Below are 14,647 nucleotides of genomic sequence, written 5' to 3'. Positions count from 1 at the left end.
AGTTGTTCAGGGCTCAGATAACGACCAATCATGGCTCAGCTTCAGAAAACAGGTGAGCTGTGATTGGTCGTTACCTGAGCCCAGAACAACTGTGATGTCATTTTCAGTTGACAGAAGTGACAAAATGGCCGCCCCCTGCTGCGATGGCTAAAAGCGGGTGCATTTTGCTGCACTAACACATATTCAACAAACGCAATATTAATCAGAATGCCTTCTCTCAACTCGTGGGCCTGCATAGAAAATATTCTGTAAAAGAAATTATCTTTGGGTTGACTTCCGCTTTAAACGCTCTACCGCTAACACCACACATTATTTGAGACATATACGAATGTAATGTATGTGCTTAAATCTCAGTAAAAGTTGGGAAACACTGCATTAGTTGAATCTGAAGTGAGGTATGGCATGGTGCGTTCCTTAACAATCACAAGGTGGCGCTGTTGAGCTTTGCACTCATTGGCTCTTGATCGTTGCCCACACTTTCCTGTTTCTTTACTGTGCCTGCTGGGTTTCATCAATCCCTTTTTGCTCCTTTACAATACAGTACAATGACGTTTCCTCTGCTGCTGTAACACACACAAACACATAGTAAAATAAATAAATGTATGAATAAAAACATGCACAAAAATACCACTTTCCGTTTGAATGCTGACAACGTTAGAACTCACCGTGGTTTTAAGTTGCTTTTGAGACGTCGTTAAAGCTGCATCGTAGTCGAGCGCCCCCCCTCACCCTCCCTCTTTGTCCTTTTACTCTTGTGGGGTGCAAGAGATTTGGCAATCTACAACTTCCTGTTTGGGTAATAAGAGGCACACACTGGTACGTGCTGTACAGGAATTCGAGTCCTACATAGTGAGTAATAGCACTCTCCGCCACCCCTCAGTTGACGTCAAGCCTGCAAGATTGTACAGGCTGAACTTATCTGCTGTAGGGAAAACTACAATCAAGGTGTGACCGACGACCGGAAGTCATCTGAAAACCACAACGTGCTTGTCACTGTCTTCAACCTTACCATAAATTTGGACTTTTCACCTTGTCCTCAAACAAGTAGCATGTGTCTTGGGTGTGAGAAAATGACGCTGGGATTGAATTTTGACGTACAAAAGTCAGAAGTACCAAAAGTGCACTAAAGGTCATAAATGGGAACAATGCTGACTCTACAGTCCCCATCGACCAACGGGGATGTCTCCCTGCCCCCCTGCCCTGTTGACTCCTCCACACTCCGTATGTCCTGAGCTGTTTAGTTATTAACCTGGAACTTCCCAAGAGCTGGCCAGCTGTGAAGGCGGGGTTCGGCCTAACTTATAAAGCCCTCAGTTCTTTTTCGTAGGAAGCCGGCCGGGATCAGGAAATTCCTGTATGCAACAGGAGCCTTTCCAAGTGTGACTGTGCAAAGTGTGAGTCATTATACACTCAGAGTACGGTAGAAGTTCAATTTTACCAGGAAGTGTGAGTCCACTGTCATGTGTGGCATGTGTCTTCATGCCCCACGCCACCTATTTCAACATTTCAAAAAGACAACAACAGGCAGTCTTGATGAGTAACTAATGGGACATTCTTATTTGCTTTTGTATTTCACTTCACTACATACAAGGTGTGCCAGGACTGGTGTCACAAAAGATATGCAGTCACCCCTTGCCATTTCACCGTTGACTTTGTGTCACCGCCCTGCAGATTTTTTAAATCGGACTTATTTCGTGGATAAGTCGTTGTATTGTGGGATTTTGCGGTGATTAGTTTCACACATGGACTGCACTCATGTAGCAAAAAGTGCAAGGAATCTGGAAAGAGTGGGTAAAAGTTTAGGATAATTTCTCATTTAATTTCACATTTAGCCCTCACCCTTGATTTTCAAATTGATTGCAAAGTACAAGTGGCTTAAGTTACATGATTGCGCATCTATGGTAATATAAACAGCGTTAACTAATTGAATAAAGCCTACCTCCGCTAGTTAGCAGAGGTGGGCATTCCGGCAGTATTGCGACACTGTCCATCAGTCCGTCACTGACTGACGCCCATTTTTCTGATGACTGACGCAAACACGCCCTGCCTGTTGATTATATGTGGAAATGAGTTGTGCTTCCTGTACAGTAGCTGGCGGTATGCAGTAAAGAGCAGCAATCAGTCAATGAACCAAGAAGAAGACAACGAGCATTTATAGGCCCAATCCCAATACCCACACTGCGGTCTTTGCTGAAGTGCACACGTAGTCGAATTGTACGAAGGGTTCGAGGGCGCAGGTTACCCGTGTACAAAAATTGCAGAATTGGGACACCGCGCGTGACATCATCGACTAATATCCCTGCGTCAGCCAGCATGGCGGCACGGGTTGTTGTTTTGGCAATTTGGCCGTTTAAAATTCGATTACAACTTCAGTAGAGTAGAACTTAAGTAAAAACTCGGGCTCGGTCTTCCATCCGATGGTAGCTGTGGCTCCATTATTTGGATTATTTGCGGCTCCTGCACGATATGCGGCGCATGCACAGAAGTACGGCGGACTGGCCTATAAACGGGTACTATTTTTTCCCCCCGGAAAAAAAGGCAAATGACAAATGACGGAAGAGTAACCACGCTGCAGACGGATCACGAATAATGGACGCCCCCCACTTCCCAAAAAAAAAAAACCCCCACAAAGAAACACATCATAGTCGAACAGATTGTGCACTGTTGTGGAGATCTAGAAATTTGGGGGAGTTCGGTGAAATTTACTGACGGAAGCACGGTTCAAATAACATGACTGACTGACCGACTGACGATTACAGTTTGGTTCGGCTTGAAAAAAAAAAATGTCGGACTGATGATGACGGACCGGTGACCAGACTTGCTGATGCATGATGGACCGGCAACGTTTTGTAAATTGCTCATCCACCTTTGCCGGTTAAAATGAATTGTAATTCCTCCACTGGTGGTCAAGGATAGACACCTCCACCGGTGCAGTTTCAGTCGCTTTGTTGAAACAAGGTAACAAACTACAGTGAACACGAGCACATTATTAGACGACCTGCCGATGGCCCCAACTGACATCGTCACTCGACACACAGAGTGGCTAACATTTAGCCAGCTAACTCCACATTCTCATTCGCTGACTACCAAGCCACTCAACAGGCCACGTCTGCCATTTAGAGGCACACGCACATCCATATATCTGGGTACTATATGCTTGAAGCTGAAAAATATATATGACTGATATCATACATTTTTGGTTATGTTGGGATTAGTTAGCCTGTGTATGTTGTTTCCCATGATGTGTTAGCGCAAGCGAGCAGACTATAAGATAAAGTTATGTAGTTGTTTTAAATGCAAAATATATCATTCTCTTTGTTTTAGGTTCCGTTTGAGAGTAAACTTTAACTGGGAGTGGCGATAAACAGCTTGAAGCTTGTTTTTGAAGATTTGTTCACTTTGCCCAACTGCTGCTTGTTGTGAAGTCAGCGGAATTGAGTTCACTGCCATCATGTAATGCTCGCACGTCAGCCTTTTGCTTGCAAGTCAAAGCAAAAAATCAGCGGAATGACGGCTCATACTTTGAAAAACTCGTAAGTAGAGTCACTTGTATCGGAAGGCACTACTGTGTCTTTTGTGAAACCAGTCCTAGAACTTGTCTGACACACCGCTTAAGAAGCTCTTCATTGTCTCGGCCATGATCCCGCCTCCAAAGAGTTCCCCAGTCGCTCCTTATGAAAATTTAGACAAAGAAAATTACGCTTATACTTGTGTGTGTTCAACTACCAAATATTATTCCTTGACCAATAAACGTCTCTGACCACACCCAAGTCAACACGTTCTCTTTGAAACTCCAAAGGTAAGACCAATATGCTTTTCAAAAGTATTCATGAGAAAAAAGAGAACAACACAAAACGTATGTGTGAGAAGCCGTTAATCAGCTCCCAATCACCTACTTCATCATCATCTGGTTACCCTTTGGGGATTAAGCCAAGCTCTAACCTGTTCACATATTTAAATCAAGTATTATCTACATGTTGATGCATCACTACTGTGAAAATTCTAGTGGAATTTGTTGTTGCTGTTACTGAAATAAAATCATCTGGATTTAGATGCATTTTTTAAGTAGACATATAGTCTACTTAAAAAAATGTATCTGGATCCAGATGATTGTATTTCGTGCAACCACTTGACGAAACAAAACTGAGTAAATTCAACACACCATTCTTTTCAGTGTAGTGTAGTTTTTTGTGTTTTTTTTAACTCATGAAGAAAACTGCTTTCTATCACAAGTTCTGGTCCTTGAAATAAGTTGAATTTATAGTACCTTCCCCTACATTAGACATGTCTTGGATGTTTTAAGTAGAGGTTATATTCTTGATAATTGGGAATCCAAGCCTTTTTTAATAAATTTTATTGATGTGTGACTTTTATTGTAGTATTCCTGTTTGTTTACTGTACAAGTCATATGTCAAGCAGCTTACATGATTAAAAAAAACCCACCTTTTTATAATATAACCCATTTCTGTTATAAGCAGATTCCAGCCATTTGCGGTCAGACCCGGCCCCCAACCCCCATCAATGGTCTCTCACTCCTCTCAGCGCATCAGTACGGCGCTAATATTTTTTGCTCTTCGCAAAGGATAAAAAAAAAAAATGACTGTAAGAACTGTTATGTCTGTCTAATCTTTGCACTGTTGGTGTTCGTTCCGTTAAAAGTTTAAAAGGATTTATAGCACATAGATTATTTAGCGTCAGCATTAAGATAACGTAAGCTATGTAACTGTTTTAAATACACAAAGTGCACTTGTGTTTGTTTTTTATTTAACATTTGCATTTAAATATATTTGACGGTAAATTTCAATGTGAGTGGCAACAAACATCTTGAATCCACTTTTTTTTTAAGAATTAAGTGCTGTTTATTGGTAAGTGAGTTGAGTTCACTGCCCCCATACAGGGTTTGTATCTCAATTCTATGATCACAAGTCAGAGTCTTTCTGTTAGGCAAGCTGGGATGAGCGTTTTCTTCTGTCTTTGGCCTTAAACGCGTGATTGTTTTTCACCTTGCTAGCTGGAGAAGCATGTTGTTTGTTTCCCTCGCTCACGATTTACTTGCGTCTGTTAAGACGTCTGCAAATGAGCAGTTCCTGTCCACCTCTGTTTGCCTGCGCTGAGGAGCGACCACCAGGCGCAGATATCGGTGCGACAATCTGTGGCTATGTTGACACTCATGCATGTAGGTCAACGCATCAATACGAAGAGTTTGAAGCTGGTGTTTCCCCCACAGTCCGCTTCGAGGTTCCCGCATCCTTCCTCTTGCAGATTGCAGCAAGGAGTGATGACGCTGGCGGGGACCGCATGTAAACAAAGCCCATGTCACCAATGTGCTCTTTCGGCTTGTTGGTGATGTATTTTGGATCTTAACAACAGATGTGCGGCAGTGAGCGGTGAACATGCTGCGGATTCTTTGAGACAGGCGCGTGCCCACATCATCTGTGACTCGCTGACATTCAGCAATGAGGTGAGAGGTGAGACGCAGTCAACGTGAACATGGTCACATAGCCAAACGTGTGTGTGTGAGCGTGTGTCTGCGTGTGTAGGAGGGGTTGTCACATCATCACGGAGACGCCCTTCTTGTTTTGGAAGCTGTCTGAAACGGCACATCACTTATTCCACTAAATACTAATCTTCCATCTATGAGTGGTAGCCTATATAAAGTAGTGGTGTCCAAACTGGACCAGGGGCCATTTGCGGCCACACTTTCATTTTGGAGCGGTCCATGCGATAACTTCTGGATCCACGCCATGCGTTAATTGCACAATCAGAGTGTGCCATGTTTTCAAAATGCATCCCTGTGGAATTCGCATTGTCTCATGAAAGCTCCACGACTCGGAAATTAGGCTCAGCCTCAGATTTCATTACACCTCTTTGGTGGTTGCTCACATATTTCCAGGTTATGCATTGTGGGTGTGTCAGAAGTCTAGATGGTAGAACCGCTCTGTCTATGAAATGCCAAGACAGGCGCGTAAGGAATTGACTTGAGTGCGAATGGAAGAATATGCCCCTTAATGCTTCCAATTCAATGCATTCTACTGCTCCTTCTGGTTTGCAACTGCTCACAATGACCAATCACGGCTCAGATTAAAAAAACAGGTCAGCCGCGATCGGTCGTTGTGATGTCATTTTCAGTCGACAGAAGACAAAATGGCCGCCGCCGGAGATGGCTAAAAAGGAGTGCGTTTTGTTGCTTAACCTATATTCCACAAACGCAAAATTAATCAGAACGCTGTGTTTCAACTAGTGGGCCTGCTGGGAACATATTCTTAAAAAAATATGTTTGGGTTGGCTTCCGAAGTCCGTCTTGCCTAAAGAAGCCGGCCTCCTCGCAAAACGGCACCGTCAAAGAGTTGAGACAGTTGAGAAGGGCGACGGACAGAATAGCAATTGTGACACGTCCACACGACGTAACATCAAATAAGAAGTTTAACGGCTGTAAATTATTTAGTGACAAGCAAGCTTGTTCGCCACTGGTTGCATTTAACGAGGTAATAAATCAATAGCGTCGTTAGTTGAGAGAACACACATACCCAACATACGGAGTTGCCTGTGCTATATTCATTTTAGCCTGCCCAAGCCTTTAAATAATGTAAATGTATTGTTTACCATTAAATAAAATGTGTCAAACTAAGAAATCCCTCATTTTATGGTAATGCTTGAATGGGCCTTTCAACCAAATTGGTGCCATTTGCATGCTAAGGCATTAATATGAAAATACATTTTTATAAAGCATCCACCAGATTGATATGTTTTGTGTTTAAAGTTACCATTTAATTAGTGTAAATGTCATGGCTAGAGTTTCAGTACAAAAAACTGACATGGTAAAACAAGTTCTGAGATGAAACAATGCACATTGAGTAATTCAATATGTGTATCATCAAATTTTGTGCTTAAAAAAAAGGAGCAAAAAATATCAAACTTTGAGTTTATTTTGAGTGTTACAAAAAAGAAGGTGGCACTGATTTGATGGAATGGTCCATAAAATATAAATATAAACAACATATACACGTTGATGTATGTATATTTCTATATTCAGAAAAATCGGATGCCCACTTTTTTTTTTTTTTTTTTTTAATGCAATCCTGATTTATCAGATCGGGACTTAAATCGGCAGATCTCAAAATCAAAAGACTCAGACTCTGACCTGAAAAAACGTGATCGGGACAACCCTACTCGTGACCAGTCCAGAGAGTACCTCGCCTCTCCCCGAAAGTCAGCTGGGATAGGCTCCAGCACACTCTTGACCGTAATGACGACAAGCACTGTAGAAAATGGATGGATAGTTGGATTTTATTGACCCGCAGAGACCTGCCACTTAGTCACTGTTGTAAAAAGTCAATGTAAGACAGACACAGACCTGTTGGTGTGTGCATTTGAAGGTTACGCCCAACAAAGTGACACGAGGAAATCATGCACAACAAATCAAGATGGAAGCCAACATAGCATAAAGATCGCAGCAAAGTCAACCACAGCCATCGCCTGATGATGCAGGACAGCGATATCAAGGAGCGACCTTGTGAAATCTCTGTTTACTAATATATTTATTCAAAAGCTAAATGCTAGCTTGCTAGGCACTTCAGCGTCACAGCTAGGTCTGATGTTAGTAGCATAACGTTAGCATTTTGCTTAACGAGCTAAGAAAAGATCATTTCAGACCTTGGCCTTCAGTGGGGACTTAACCTAATCCCTCCCTTGATACCACCGCTATCACATCGCAATTATTACTCGAGAACTTCAGTAGGTTTGCACATGGCCACATCCACAGTGTCCAGGAAATGGACTGACATTTGTACTAGTGCCTGTTGATGCAGTACAGTTAAGACCAACATTCCATAACCTGGACACATTTTGAGTTCAAGTATTTATTTATTTTTTTCAAAATAGGTAAACGGGTATCATCTGGTTGGAGACATATATTCTGATTTATAACAATCCCCAAATGTCTAAGTAACATGTCTGAGCAATGTTTTCGTCAAAGTCCCCCAAGGATTTAGAATCACAGCGCATTTTATTTTGATTTCTTACCGAATTCATAGAATTGTGAGGGGGAGGCCCTGTCTCATACAAGTGACATGTTGGACATCTGGTCTGTGTAACTTGGGGGTCCGCAAAATAATTTGCAATACATTATGTTGTGTCATTTTAAAAAAAACGAAAAAAAAAAAGTTCATGTGGTCATGCGGGGACTGGCGCACCAACAAAACAAACATCCTAGACCAGTTACTCCTCCCGACCTTAACGTTGGGCCAATTAAAAGCTCTGATATGATTGGGGAATTTCACATAAATCTGACATCCCTGCATGCTGCTGCTCAACATCTTCAGCTCTCTCTTGCTCTGTTGTCGTTTACAATTGTACAACCTCAGCAAATACAATATTTCTGGCCTAAGAAGCACATATCTCGGGTCAAAAGTTTCCAACATGGAGATAAATCACTACTTTTGCAACAAATAAATGGCTGCCACGTCTTTGGAAATGTTCCACGTGATTGTCTACGTGATTGGCTTCCGATATTGTCATGCCGTTCGTGATGGTTATGTCTAATTATTGTTAAGATTATGAAGGGGGGCCTTCTAACACATCTCAGACCTATAGTTTGAAAAAGCAGGGGTATTCAATCCTGTTCCTGGGCCGGTTTCCTGGATGTTTTCCATCTCTCCACCTGATTCAAATGATCAGACAATCGGCAAGGTCTGCAGAAGCGGGATAACAATCCTGATCATTTGTGTTGCAGTATGGAGAGATGGAAAACGTCAGAGGTGGACTTTCATCTATGCCTTAGTCCGTCTATGAGTTCCCGGCTATATTTCAGACCCGCCCGGTTGGCCCGAGTTAGCCAAACAGTTTTTTGGGGGGGGGGGGGGGGCACAATTGATGGCTTAGGTTGCCAGGCAGGATGTTAGATGTGGCTCTCCCAGAGTGGGTTAGGAGGCCCCACTATAAGAGATTTGTTTGTTTGTTTGAGGTTTGTTTCTTGTTATGGCTTGTTTTCTTGTGTCCTTCATGCTCGTTAGGTGTTTTTTTTTCCCCACCTGTGCTCGTCGACCCAGTTCCTCGTGTCTTCCAATCAGCTCCCTAAAGCCGAGTTCACACGGCAGGATTTTAAAATTGTCGGCCGACTTCGCAACTCTGAGAGACCCCACACGTCACTAGAAAAAAATCACCCGTATTACAGTTTTGAGCATACCGCGGGTGGTGCGTACCGCAAAATCAACACATCACACACGAACCAAATTCGTTCAAAGATACTCTCACGTCGGACGGAAAATCTCGCAAAACCCCTCGAGATTAAACGAGACTTCGGAGTAAACAAACATGGCGGATGTTGCGCTATATAAATAAAATTCTATTGTATTGCATTGTATAAAATCGGGCCGATTATCCTGCTGTGTGAACCGGCCTTAAGCCACTCTTGTCTTGTCCAGGTGTTCCTCATTGTCTAGTCAGTTGGCTTAAATTTAATTTCCTGGTTTCGTTCAGTCTTTGTTGGATCGTTCTCCCTGTCATATTGCCTTGTCATTATGTGTCATGATGAATGTTTTGTTTCCTGGTGTTGTTACTTTGAGTTTTTTTTTTTTTTTCAAAACTTTGTTGATTTTGTCTTTCTTCCCCACTACCCTTGCTGGTGTTTGTGTTAATAAATTTTGTTTAGCACACCCTTCATTCCTGCCTCGTTTCTCCTGCTTCCCTGCATGTGGGTCCTCCTAACTCAACCACGTCAACAATGACAGCCAGTTGAACTGAAATGTTATGCTGCTGTAAATTATGAAAACACAGCATTTATGAAAAGTAAATTACGTAATTCACGTAAACGTATGCATGACTGTTGTTAGGCTTTGCTGTTATTTGAAGCCATTTTTTTAAAAATGATATAGAAGAAATTATACTTGTCTTTTCAGCCATTGCTTTTTTTTTCAAACAAACTTCTTATTCATGCTAAAATAATGAACAAATATAACTCAAGTCACTGTCAGTGTTCGCTTTTGTATGAAACTACAATACACCAATTAAGACAAGTATTCATCAGCGTGCATCCTCTTGCTGTATCCACCCTAAAAAGGGTGGGACAACGGGGCAGTCTTAGTGGAAACTCAACTGATTAACAAATCTGTTTACAAATACATTTTACGGACAAATATTGCTTGGGCCCATGAATAGTACTTCCTCACATCCACTAGAATGCCCATTTTTGCTTTCTCTTGCCCAAGCCAATGTGGCGCCCTCGGTGAGATTTTATATGGTGCCCCTCCATCGATGATTTACGTACACTTCCGTCAAATAGCATCGTTTTTAACATTAATTTATAAGATAACGTCACAACTAAAATATGAAAATGAGAATTTTCCTCATTTCATGACTATCGTTACTGTCAAAGAAATCATGCGTGTGACTTCCTGTTGTGACATCTAATTGGACAAACCAAAACGACCGCTCTTTCTCCCATTTTCTCTCTTATTTTTCTTCCCTCCACTTTTTGCCTTTCCTGTGCTCTGGATAGCTTTGGTCATTTTGACGTGTTTACAAAGTTCTCTAGGGTCACATAAATTTGCCCCCCCCCCCTCCATCCCCCACAGTGTAAGTAGTATACTAATCAACCAGATGGGGTAGTATTTGGTATTATCATTTTTAGTAATATGATTTTGGTATGACTTTTAATCTACTGTATTTTAGGTGTTCCACGTTCAGGGTTAGTTGTGAAGTTATTGTAAATATGTTAGCTTCCAAACTTGGAAGAGATACATTCATCCACAGATATTACTCAATGAGCAAGCAACGTTCTCTCTCTCTCTCTCTCTCTCCCTCTCTCCCTTTCTCTCTCTCTCTCTCTCTTTTTCTCTCTCTCTCCCTCTTTTATTTTTATTATTTTAGCATTCACCTGTTTGACAGTTCATCAAGAAGTTTCATTCCTAACATGGGTAACTGGCCATGAAATGCATTTGCATTATTAGGACATTGAGGAAAATCTACAAAAATAGAATGAAAAAATATGCTATTGTAAATAAGTGTAAGTAGTAACATAATTCCATCCATCCATTTTCTGAACCGCTTATCCTCAATAGGGTCACGGGAACAGAAACATAATACATACATTTTAAATTTCTGTAACATCCTTAGATTTACTCATGTTTCAATTTTATCCACAAAACATGAAGCTGCCACCGATTAAATAATTAATGTATTTACATGTGTCTTATTGCCCTTTAATATGAAATATTTTACTATAAACTTGAATTTTCACCTGATTTTTGGTTGCTCCTTAGCATTTACCTACCTCCCCCACAGGCGAGCAAATTTAGCCAACCCCGCTATAATTTGTTCCATGCGTCATGAACTGCTTTCTTTTTTGCTGTAAATTGGCCCTCTGGGTTCTAAGAATGGGAAAAGTTCAAGTGATTGTGCTATTAAGAAGCAAAGGTTTTCGAAAGGTAACCAGCGCTAAAGAAAGCCCGCCTGCTGCAGCAGCTGCTGTGCATGGTGCGTGTGAGAGAGAGGAAAGAGCTACGAGGGGAGATTGACGGCACTCACTCGGCCACACAGCAGGGGTGGGCAATTCCGGTCCTCGAGGGCCGGTACCCTGCATGTTTTATATGTCACCCTGCTGCTGATTCAAATGATCAAGATTGTTATCCAGCTTCTGCAGACCCTGATCATTATATTATCATTTCAATCAGGGGTGTATGAGGGGTGTGGAAATACATTTCCATTAATTTCAGTGGGGCGACTGGATTTGAGGTACAAGTGATTTGAGTTACAAGTGTGGTCATGGAAAGAAATAAACCATTGCACGAGACTGAATGTACAAACTGCAGGAGACCACCTCCTCCTTCTGTCTCGATTTCATGCAGGGACTTATTTTCACTTCCATAATATTCATAATCGATGAGCCCTGCTTGTCAAGATAAAACAGGATGTCTTGGTGCATCTGGTGATTTAGGAAAGTTTTCGAGGAGGAACAGAGCAATGATCCGAACTTTTAGCCAGTGTCAGAATAATTGCATGTCAGCCTACAGTACGTGGAGTTTGGATGACAAATCAGCATTCACCGTTGACTCATAAAATATGTGCTGAATGTGGATGTTTTCTTCATTAGAAGAAACCACACCTCGCCACGATAGTCACAATTCTAATGATTTTTACGCAAACGTTGACTAATGTCAATGATGACGGTGCATTCACTGAAGTCAACCCAAACATATTTTTTTCAAGAATATGTTCCTGACAAGCCCAAGAGTTGAAACACGGCATTCTGATTAATATTGCGTTTGTGGAATATGGGTCAAGCAGCAAAATCCATCCATTTTAGCCATCTCAGGGGGCGGCCATTTTGTCACTTCTGTCGACTGAAAATGACATGACAACTATTCAGAGCTCAGATAACGACCAGTCATGGCTCAGCTTCAGAAAACAGGTGAGCTGTGATCGGTCGTTACCTGAGCTCTGAGACACTGTGATGTCATTTTCAGTCGACAGAAGTGACAAAATGCGAGTCCCGAGAGATGGCTAAAAACTAGTGGATTAACTCTTATTCCACAAACGCAATATTTATCAGAAGGCCTTGTTTCAACTAGTGGGCTTGCATAGAACATACTCTTGAAAAAAAATATGTTTGGGTTGACTCCCACTTTAATCTGTTTAATGACCTTCCCAGTTAAAGTTTACTGTCAAAATAAACATTAAAAAAGAGAATTACACGTGTATATGAAACAACCAAACAATTGCCTCAAGGAAGGCCTCACTATCTTAATGCTAACATACAATGGAAAACCCTTTTGAGATGCTGACGATTTGCAAAATGACGTCACAAGTCAAGATGGCAGTCAAGTCGGGGAAAACAAACTCTCCGCTCATTGAAAAGCATTGAACTTTGGGTCGTTGTCATTTAATTTGTGACGATTATTTTGATTTTAAAATGTGATGAAATGTCATTTGATAACTATAACAATCTGCCTGCAGAGGCAAAAGTGTGATTTTTATCACACTCGACTCGAGAACGAGTCCACTCAAGAAGTGCTCACCACAAAGCACTGCGGTCTTGGTTAGCTTGCATTCCGAGCCGTCCAGTCCCACTGTCTTTACGCCTTTTACCCACTTTCTTCGACGTTCACGGTCCACACAAGTAATTGTAGTGTAAGCTGTTTTAAGTACATCATGTTTTATTGTGAAAGGCCTAACAGGAAATGCCTATGTGGCTATGTGGTAGCTTGTGAGAAACGAAGAGAAGCAAATAAAGACGTTGGAGTTGCTCCAAAACGTGTCGCTTGAATCACTACGCCCAATACTACGACAGTAATATGGAATGATAATTTAGTTTCCATCATGTTATCATGTTGTCCAACTGCACAACAATTTCTAGGCATGATTTTCTGCAAGCTTTATATGCTGTCACAGGTAAAAGCAATACAATACGGGTTGTTTTCACCGACTAAGGCGCGTTGCATCGGCGGTATTGCCAGAAATACCCGGATATTCGGTAGGGATGTAACGGTACGCTAATCCCATTTCGGTTCGGTTCGGTTTCTTGGAAACTTCGGTTCGGTATATTTTCGGTACAAAAAAACTGATTTAAAAAAATATATGTTTATTTTAGTACTTGTTTTTTTTACAAAAAATAAAATAAAAGCGAACCATTCCGGTGACATTCTAAGAAATTACACCAGAATAAAAAATATACTAACAATAAAGATCTCTTAATTTTCTAAATTATTAAGACACTGAAATCTTTAAACACTCAGCAGCAACAGCCTATATGACACATCTCAGTATTCAAGTTAAAGACAAGTTGTCATTACATTACATATACACTTTTTGTGATGAAAAAAAATACATACAATAACAGTTAAAATGATTGTTAACTGTATTAAAACTCTTTTTATAATGAAATACAGTAACTTTAAAGTCTTTATGAAATTATTTACACTTTCTAGGCATTGAAACCTTTGAATGTTCAACAGCATATTGTAACGAATTGGGTTATCTGTGTTGTAGTCGGATTTGTGTATGCATCATACGGCTAGCGAGAGAAGCAGCGGAGAACGAAGAACAGAGCTGTTGTACTTTGTTTTTGGCTAAAAATACTGCTTGCTTCCTCGTCTAAGAAACATTCAAAGTCGGATGATGTCGTTTTAAGTGCTATTATGTTAGACGTGCTAGCTACAGCATAGCCGCCGATCTCATGTAGCAATGTCGGCACACAACACAGGAGACCGCAGTGTACGGGGGACCTTCGAGCTCTGGCTTGTTTGCGTATGCCATTATAATGCCATTTATCCATGCATTTGTGATTTATCACGGCTTCTGGCGTCCTGGCTCCTGTTTAGTGTCGCCGCCCTCCTCCCCCGCGTGCAACAGTCAATAGCGCCCGTGCGTTAACTTGCGCTAATAAGTGGACCGAACCGAACATGCCATACCGAAACGTAGTAATACACCCATGTGTACCGTTACACCCCTAATATTCGGAATTGTCCATTGACACTCTTTTGCTTTACATAACAACAACAAAAGGGTTTAAAAGTGCATTCATCCACTAGGATTGTACCTTTGGCTAAAATGCAGTTAAGGTAAGCCAATTTTAGGATAAAAATTTAAATTTTAATCGCTTGTCTCCTTTTAGCACCTTCCAGAGATTACACACATCTTTCAAATCCCCGTA

The sequence above is a fragment of the Filicampus tigris genome, chromosome 1 (assembly GCF_054856515.1).
Source record: "Filicampus tigris isolate MCC_2025a chromosome 1, RoL_Ftig_1.0, whole genome shotgun sequence".
Lineage (NCBI taxonomy): Eukaryota > Metazoa > Chordata > Actinopteri > Syngnathiformes > Syngnathidae > Filicampus > Filicampus tigris.
This window is presented reverse-complemented; position numbering follows the sequence as displayed.